At 46.8% G+C, this 9,533-nt stretch overlaps 1 long non-coding RNA gene across 1 annotated transcript in view; it reads left to right on the top strand.

The window, feature by feature from the left end:
- Window positions 1-9,533, top strand: part of LOC106726696 — a 17,449-nt gene that overhangs the window by 1,668 nt on the left and 6,248 nt on the right. The window contains exon 2 of the long non-coding RNA XR_001362782.1: window positions 6,697-6,700. This is a non-coding gene — a long non-coding RNA (uncharacterized LOC106726696). The remainder of the gene's footprint in view (window positions 1-6,696; window positions 6,701-9,533) is intronic.

Raw genomic sequence — 9,533 nt, 5'->3', positions numbered from 1 at the left:
CAGTGGGAATGACACCAACACATCAGGAAACAATTCAGTTGTTTCACCTCCAGTGCAAGGAAGGGTGTATCAGCCACCTGAGGGGAAGGTCTGGGTGTTCCCAGCACTGACTAATTGTTAGTGCAGGAAATTTGGTTCTAGAGTACAAATAAATTAATTCTCCATTTGGTGTTATTTTCTAGACCACAGTCTCTCTCTCTGAACTGGAGATGCCTAAGGGAAGATCTAAACCAGTGATGTCGAACCTATGACACGCATCAGAGGTGTCATGCAAACTCATTTATTGGTTGATTTTTCTTTGTTAAATGGCATTTAAATATATAAAATAAATATCAAAAATATAAGTCTTTGTTTTACTATGGTTGCAAATATCAAAAAAATTCTATTTGTGACACGGCACCAGAGTTAAGTTAGGTTTTTTAAAAATGCTGGCACGCCAAGCTCAAATGGTTTGCCATCAATGATCTAAAACAATGTTTGCTTTATGGCTGCAGACAGACCTTGAGTCACTCTCATGGTCTGTGTGGCTCTGCTTTAGTGACTATATCTCCCTGTGCCTTGGTTTCCTCTCCATGCAATACAATGAACATTTGACTGCCAGGGTGTCAGTGTATTAACAATAAAATATTCACAGTATCTGACTAAACATTAGGACAGGGGAGCTGCTCAAATGAGTGACATCTGTTATTGTTCAACTCCAAGAGAGAATCTCCTGGGCTGATCCCTGGTGGATGAGGAGCTGCCAGGAGCATCTTTCCTCCTTTTTGTTCCCTGCGATTCTGACCTTTCTCTGGATTCTCCTAAATGTTTCAGTGTAGTCCACAAATGGCCTGGCGATCTTGTCCATCTGTGCTAGCCACACTCTGTCTCAGGTGAAGCACCACCCCTATCCAGATGTGGTTCATGGGGCTTAGCTCTGGCTTCTGAGCAGCTCAAAGCCTTGTGACTCAGAAAACTGGGAAACAATTGCCTCCACTCAGCCCTTCCCAGGAGGTTAACCCCAACCTGACACAGGATCCCCAGGGTCCCTGGAGTCAGAAACCCTGGGGCAGGGGTCTGGGCGGGGCTGCCAAAGCTGAGCTTCTTTATGAGGATTGCAGGGGTCTGCTTAGGATGGGTCCTGGCTGATCCCTGCAGGGTCTTTCTCAGGGTCAATGTCATGGGGAGGGGCCAAGGGAACCAGACTGAGACTGGTCTGTCTCTGCTGATCGACTCCCATCAGACTGGCCCTACTCTTTGTGGAGAATGTCTGCAGGGCTGGAATCCGGGAAGGGAACTCTGATCTTAGAATGTTTGTCTCCAATGTGTGGGTCCTGCACTAAATGCCCAAACCCAACCTGGGGGATGATGCAGAGGGGGATGGAGGCAGAGTCCAGGGCTGTCAGTCCTGTGTGTTCACCCAGCCAACACCCAGAGGTCAGAGAGCAATTACTCACTGTATACATTGAGCCATCCAAATCCTATTTCTTTTATATAGCCTGGAAGGTAGACTACTATGGTGAAGATTCCTGTGTCCTTCTGGGTGACCCTCTTTATTGGCAAGGATCCATCAAAGTTTATTTGCTCTCGACTGCTATATGCAGGCTCTGTTCTCTGTCTTAGGAACATTCCAAGACGTGCAATATTATGTTTGTAGTTTGCCCCTTGCCCCCTGTACCACATGAAGCCTGTAACAACAGGAGGCATATTGCTAATATGTAGAGTCACATCCTTTCCTTCAGAAGCATTGGTTGACACAATAGCGAGTTGGGCAGTGGTGGGCAGTCTCCAGAAATTTAAGAGTGAAACTAGGAGGGCAGAGAGAATTTGATCAATATTTGGATGTATATGTTGGGATGGAAAGATGAGGCCCTGGATTTGGAACAGGTCTCTTCATCTCAGCCTTGGTGTGTGTGTGTGTGTGTGTGTTTGTGTGTTTGCACGAGTGTGTGTGTGTGAATATGGTCAAGGTCAACAGCATGACCAACAATACTTCAGCACCTGTGAACCTGTTATTTTTTCTGTTTCTCAGTCTCTTCTCCAGGAGTCTCTTCAGCTCACCCACTCACTGCCCTCAGACCCCTGCTGATATTTAGGGGTGTCCATGGGAGGCACCTTCATGGAACACTTCCCTAAAGACTCTCTGTTAATCACTTTCTAACCTGTCACTGCTCTGTTCTTCTTTTTATAACACTTGTGGATACCTGACATCTCATGTAGATATTTTCTTATCTCCCTCCACCCACAGAACGTGAACTCCATGGGGACAGGTGCTTGTCCGATCTTGCATCCCCAGTGCCTTCAACAGGCTGCAAATACCTGTGGGTGAATGAATGTTCCCAGAGTCCTGCCTTTCTTGGGGTGTATTTCTCCTGAGGTTGGTGGTAAGGACGGTGTTTAGCACCCCTGATTAAGTTTTTCTCTGGTGCCACCTGACATAAATTGTTATTATGGTCAGTTTCCAAAATTCAAAACTAAGTGATGAATAACTTAGGAATTAACAGCAACTGAAGTTTCCCTCCCCCACTCCACTTCCAGATCATGAGATTTCCCAGATACCTGTTACCCATCTCCCTTACCCATACTACTCTGCTCCCCTGTCCTCTCCTCTCAGGTCAACACAGAACCCCTCCCTCCACTCTCAGAGCGCTTTTCTCCCCAGGAGACCCTACCAAGTCCCCGTGTTTCCTCCTTCAGTCCACCCCCAGGGATTGTTCCTTCCTTACCAGCCAACAGGAGCCAATTCCAGGGGACAGGTCCTCTGCTGGTAAGAGCTGAGAGTGACTCCATGGTGTCTGCTGCCTGCACACTCACACTCACACAAACACATACAAACACTCACATGCTCTGTTTGGAAAAGCACCAGCCTGGGGCATCCAGGTCATGGGCATTCGCCATGGCTCCCAGTCAGGTGCACCTTAGCCTCCCCCACAGCCCTCTCTATTTCACATTTGACTTTTCCCTTCAGAGAAGGAGTTCTGGGGCCACCCCAGGAACTCTTGTCACAGGGATATCACCACCGCTGTACATCGGATCACCTGGGAAACTTTGTAAAGATTGAGATGCCCAGGTGACACTGTAGAAGCTGCTTCATCAGCTTTCCAGCTAATGTGGATGCCCAACCAGAATGAGATCTGCTGATGTTGTGATGGAACACACCTCCCCCTCTCCTGTGCACAGGGAGGGTCTCCAGATCCAGTTAAAATGCAGATTCTAACTCTACAGGTATGCAGTGGACCAGAGACTCTGCATCTGACAAGCTGGCAGGGGAGGTGGATCTTAATGCCTTTGGAGCCCACTTGCAACAGCAAGGCTGATGGAGGCATGTGTTTTCTGAGAGGATGACCCTCTCACCCCAGCATTGGCCTCTGCAGGGTCTTGGTCTTGGGTCTGTTAGCACCACACAGAGAGCCCCACAGGCCCCCAAATGGGGATTATTTCTGTTTGTAACACAGAAACCCAGCTGGGAACTGGGTCTGCCCCATGTTCTCAAATGCGCTGGGAAGGCTGGATTTCCTCCCAGCAGGAAGGCCACAGAGGTGACTGTGGGGGTGAGAAGGCGTCAATCTGGGTGATTACTACAGAGGGGACCCTCCCTCTATCTCAGGTTGTCACCAGCCTGGCCTTTGCTTCCAGGGACAAAGACCCAGGACCAGGAGTCTCAGACGGACTTACAGTTCCTGGTAGTGAAGGGGAAGTTGTCCTGCATGTCGTGGGAAGAGAGGACGGTAGTGGGAGCTCAGGTGGCTGTGGGCTCCCTGGTCATCAGGGGTAGTTTCTGGGAGACCCTCCCTCTCTGTTGGCTCAGCCTGTCCTGGTGCTCCCTGACCTTGGGGCGGTGCCTGTCCTCTGCCTGGGGGAGTTTCCTTTCATTACCCCACCATGTTCATGGTGGTGCCTGGCATGGTCAGGGAGCAGCAAATAGAGCCCTGAGAAAGCAGGTGCTCTTGGGCCTGTTAAAGTAAGAAACTTCCCAACCTGTGAAGATTTTCATGACTTTATTTGAACAAAGCTAACGTCATATGCCTGGAACAAGATCTCACATCCTAAGCTTGGCAGTTGTGCAACTTATTTTATACATTATAATAAAAAAGGAAGAATGAAAAAGTTGTGTGTAATCCATTAGGAAGTGAAGAAATCTCTAGAATTGATAAAGGCAAAATAGAGAAACAAAAACTTTAATTTATTTAACTTTGGTAGGTCCAGGATAATTAATATTTACATCACATAGAGAGGTTGTGCAAAGAACCAGGTAACATAAGAAGTATGTTGTCTCATATGCTGGTCCCAGAGTATGTTCCTTTAAATCATCTTGCAAAAAAACAACTACTCTGATGTATCAAAGGTATGTTATCCAAGATGCATAAGAACAGGGAACAGGGCTCACTTAACGTAAAGTCTGACCTTTCATAAGGAAACTGTAGGCCTGGGACATGACTCCCTGCCATCACCTGCCCTGTTAGGAATTTGTGATCAGACCATCCTGTGCAGTTATTTTTGGTCACTGAGCTCAACAGGCATGCCATGTGACCCCCTGGGCTTGTCAGGCTTATTTTACAACCCATTTTTTGTTTTTGTTGTTTTATTCACAGTCCCCAGAAGTAGCAGGTGGGATACAGCAGTCATGAGGGTGGGGTCCAAAAGCATCTGTGGTAGCAAGGGATGGATTTCAGACTCCTTCTCCAGCTCCTAGGCAAAGCCAGGTTCATGTGTGAATTCCCTGTTGTCTGTGTGTTTAAATATGGGCAGAAGGAGAAATGCAGCCAATATTAGGTACTCCACCTGGGATGCTGACCAAAGAATGAGAGCTGACACTGACACCTGGGCAGAGGTGGGCTCTGGCCTTCAAACTGAAAGGCCAGCCGGTCAGGGCCCAGTCACTGTGGGCTCCAGGCCTCCTGACTCCATCCCAGAGCACGGTGAGACCAGTAAAAGGACAGGATCTGGGGCTGTTCCATCTCAGAGGGGCTGGAGATCCAGAGGATTATGAGTCCACTGTCATGAGAACTGTCCCCTCTGGTGGATGTATTGTTTCAGGAGGAAATCTCTGTCCCAAAGGTTTGAACAACACAACAGGACCTGGTGATGTCTCTTCTGAGGCTTTTAGTAGGGTGTGCCAAACTGGAGGGCTGATCGCTCAAATGCCCTGTGCATCTCCATCATTGCCTTGGGTTTTGCATCCAAGTCGTCTGTGTCCCTGTCCATCCTCTGCTGTAGTACTCCCGACAGGGCCCAGGATCTGAGGCAGCTCCACTTGGAGTGTCAACCACAGGAGCTGTGGGTCCCTCTGTTAAAGGAGGGGAGGCCCCTGTGGGACCCTCAGTCCTCTGAGATGGAAGCAACCCCGGATCCTGGGTTCTTCTGTCCCATCTTGCTGAGGACGTTCCACTTGCTCCCCGGGACATCATGGGTGGGTGAGATGTTCAGGGATACAGGCTGGTCTCCACAGACCAGGGACCGTGGGTTTGGGAGTCATCCCCGGATTCCTTTGAGGTCAGTGTGAGCTCTCCTTTCCCATGGTAGTACCTCTACCTGGGGTGAAAGATCCAGAGTGTCTGCCAGATCAGGGCTCTGTGAAAAGACAATGTACACAGGCTGCTGTCCAGCCCCAGGAATATGAGAAAACACTCAGAAGGTGTAAATTGCAGGGTTGTGATTTTCTGAGAATGAACGAAGGTCAGACTCTCCACTGTTAGTTGGTCCTATCTCCCGCCCCCCTGATTGGGTGAGGGGGAAAAACCCATCCCTGCGTCATCCCCACACACTTGTGACCTCCTCCCATGCTGAAACCAATGCCTTCTTACATATAAGGAACATAGTTTGACCACTAGTGTCACAGAGGGTGACAGGCTTCCATTGCGTGGTTTCCCTCATCCATTTAATGAGTGTTTACTGAGCATCTGTGATGTGCCAGGCCTGGGATGGGCCCTGTAACCTGAGAGAACAGGACAAAGGTGGGACCTGTGCTCAAGGAGTTTACTTTGTAACAAAGACAGGCTCTCAGAGAAATCACAGCACTAAGGAGATAATTATAATCCAGAGAAGAACCAGGAAGCAAGAGTTGTATGTACTTGAGTCTCAGTTTGTCTGGAGACCACAGAGAGCACTTCTGAGAAAGTGACCTCTTGGCTGAGACCTTAAGCATGAGTGGCCATTCAACCTTTGGACAGAGGGTGGTGGGGAAGAGCTGCCTGGAGAGGACTGGACTTTGGTGGGCAGATGCCTTGCTGGGTGGAGGAGATTTCCAAGTCCAGTGTGGGCAGTGTGAAGAGTGAGAAGGAATGTGGACTGAGTAATGCTGGTGAGGTTGGACCCTGCTGGGCTGTGGGTGCTGCTGAGGTGGGGTCAGCAGACACCTGAGGAGGCTGCAGGCTGTGGAATAGCTCACCTCCCTTTGATGGACAAGCTGACAAATGTGCAAGAAAAAAGTCACGTTACAGTTTTGAATTTTCTATTCAACCTATACTTTAAGCAATATTTCATATGTGTATATTTAAATTTCACATATTTATTGTTTTAGTTGGCATACAATAAACTCACCATATTGAAAGTATACAAAATATTAAGATTTGCCAAATGCATGCACCAGAGAAGTTGTTACAATGAAGAAAATGAACATGTTCTTCAATCTTAAAGCCTCCTCAGGCCCTCTTATAATCTCCTCACTCTGTCCCTCTCCCACTCCCTCCAACTCTTATCTGCTTTCAGTTATTATAGATGAGTTTGAATTTTCTGCAGTTTTCATAATTAGAACCATATAATATGTAATTTTGGCTAATGTTGGCTTCTAGAATCAATGCCATTATCTTGAAATAGTTCTTTCCTTTTTAATCCCTCAGTTCTATTCCATTGTAGGATGCACCAAACTTGTTTAGCCATTCACCCAATCATAGACATTTGTGTTGATTCCCATTTTGGACTATTTCAGGTAAACCAGGCACTAACAGTTGTGCAGCAAGGTCTTTAGCACAGAATTAGGTGCAAGTAAAACCAATGCATGACCAGAAATTGGAAGTCAGGGAGTTGACACAGGAAGTCTGGTTTCAAGGTCCCACTGCTACAGCCCCACCCAGAGGGAAAGAAACACCTGCTTCTTCACATAAAGCTCTGTCTGCAGAGCCCACCCACCAGGAGCAGGAATCACAGCCCCTTCTCCCTCCCAGAGTCCTAAATACACACAAGTGCAGGTCAGAGGCTGAAATTAATTCACACCTGAATTCCCAGTCATTAGAAGTGGGAGGGTGGTATTTAACCTTTCAGCCCCTCTGGTATAGTAGGAAATATAGAAAGGGGTGGAGCATAGATGTCATGTGCCAATAGACAATACATGGCATGGTTGAGTCCACTTCCAGGCTGTGTGACTCTGGGCAAGTGATCTCACCTCAAAAAGCCTAAGTTTCCTCATGTGATTTCACAGAAAGATATTTCCTGGTTCTTAGAATAGAGCAGTTTAAATTGTTGAAATTTTCTGAGTGATATGGGCAATAAGAGTGTCTTTTGTCCCGATGAGGCAACTCCTGACAGGCCTCTGGATAGTTGCAGGGTGAGGACTGGTTGCCATAAAGGCCAAATCTCGATTAGAAGCCTGGAATTTTCAGCTACCAATGTAGGAAACATTTAAACCTGTAGAGAATTTTTATGAGTTTGAGTCAAACTGATGACAATTGCCAGGAATCAAAATCTCAACGATATCAGGGGGTTGGGGAGTTCCCCCCTGTCAGGCACAGAGCAGGGCCAATTTGGGGGTTGAGGAGCTCTCCCCTGTCACTCACAGAGTAGGGCCGATAGGGGAGTTGGGGCACCGCCTCCTGTTACACACAGAGCATGGCGGATCAGTGAGTTGGGTCGCTGCCCCCTGTCACTCTGATCCCGGTGCTGGGAGGCCTCGCGGCTCCACTGATCCTAGTGCTGGGAGGCATATTACCCTTTTACTATATAGGAAAGAGGCCTGGTGCACGGGTGGGGGCCCGCTGGTTTGCCCTAAAGGGTGTCCAGGATCAGGGTGGGGGTCCCCACTGGGGTGCTTGGCCAGCTTGGATGAGGGGATGATGGCTGTTTGCAGCTGGTCACACTCCCTTCAGGGTGGGGGTCCCCACTGGGGTGCCTGGCCAGTCTGGGTGAGGGGCTGAGGGCTGTTTTCGGGCTGGCGGGTGACTGAAGCTCCCAACCGCTCCTTTTTTTCTTTTCTTATTTTTTTATTCTGGGCCAGCTTTCACTCTGAGGCTTGGCTCCAGCTATTAGGCCTCCGCTGCTGAAAGCAGGTATCTGGTTTGTTTGGGTTCTATAATCGAAACACTGTTTCAACTCCAGCACTGAGATCCCGGCTGCCTGAAAGCAGGTTTCTGGGGTTTTGTTTAGCTTCTATATTTGTAATAATGTTTCAAACTTCAAGCTCAGAGGCCGACAGCGGCAGGCGGGGAACGTTGGAGTCCTCCGTCACTGAAGCAAGCAAGCCTGATGTTCGCTTCAAGCTGCCTGGCTGCCAGCCGCCATCTTGGCTGGCAGTTAATTTGCATATAGCCCTGATTAGCCAATGGGAAGGGTAGCGGGGGAATGGCTAATTAACATGTTTCTCTTTTATTAGATAGGATTGTATTATTTTCCATATGAACTGTAAACCTACTTTTGCCTCACCCTGTATATGTATCTCTATATATGTATTGAATATATATAAAATACATACAAATGTATGAATATATACTAGTATATTCAAAATACATATATCTCTCAAGATTATTATAATACATATACTATATAAGTCATATAAATATATATTCTACAATATTAATAATCCACCTTTTCACAATGCAGACTTTATGGTGTTAATATTTTTATGGTACATTTAAAATTTTCCAGCCCTGGCTGATGTAGCTCAGTCAGTTGGGCATCTTCCCATGCATGGAAAGGTTGCTGCTTCAATTCCCTGTCAGGGCACTTGTCCAGGTTGAGTCTTGATCCCTGTGGGTGTACAGGAGGCAACCAATCGTTGTTCCACTCTCATGTCAATGTTTCTCTCTCCATCTCTCTCTAAAAATTAATTTAAAAATCTTTTAAAAAAATCTCAACGAAAAATGGCAGTTTTGCACCGTATGTTATACATTACAATCAAAGCAAGAGGAATAAGGGGTTAAATAAAATCCATTGGTGATAGATTAGGAAGGTGGGAGAAAGCAAAACAGAGAAATCTCTGAGATTGGATAAAAAGTAAAACAAATAGACACATACGTCTTTTACATTGGTTGATAGAGGATAGTTAGCAGCTAACAATCACATGATGACAATAGCAATTAGAGGTTCTGTCGCTTCTCCTCTGTGCAGTGAGGGTCCGGAAAAATGAAAAATTTTTCCGAATATTTGAAAAGTTATCACAAATGCAAAAAGACAATAGACATGTTCCGTTAATGTAAAGATTCAGCTTTGTCAGGAAAGAATACTTAAAACATAATTACCTACCATGATCACTTTTAGGTTAGAAAGTTATCATTTCAGGTCATCCTATGTGGTTGCTTTACATCTCAGATTTTGCAAATCATACTATGCAGGCCTCCTCTGAG

The sequence above is a fragment of the Myotis brandtii genome, unplaced genomic scaffold (genome assembly GCF_000412655.1).
Source record: "Myotis brandtii unplaced genomic scaffold, ASM41265v1 scaffold3043, whole genome shotgun sequence".
Lineage (NCBI taxonomy): Eukaryota > Metazoa > Chordata > Mammalia > Chiroptera > Vespertilionidae > Myotis > Myotis brandtii.
The sequence above is the reverse complement of the archived record's forward strand: the minus strand, read 5'-3'. Positions and strand labels throughout refer to the sequence as shown.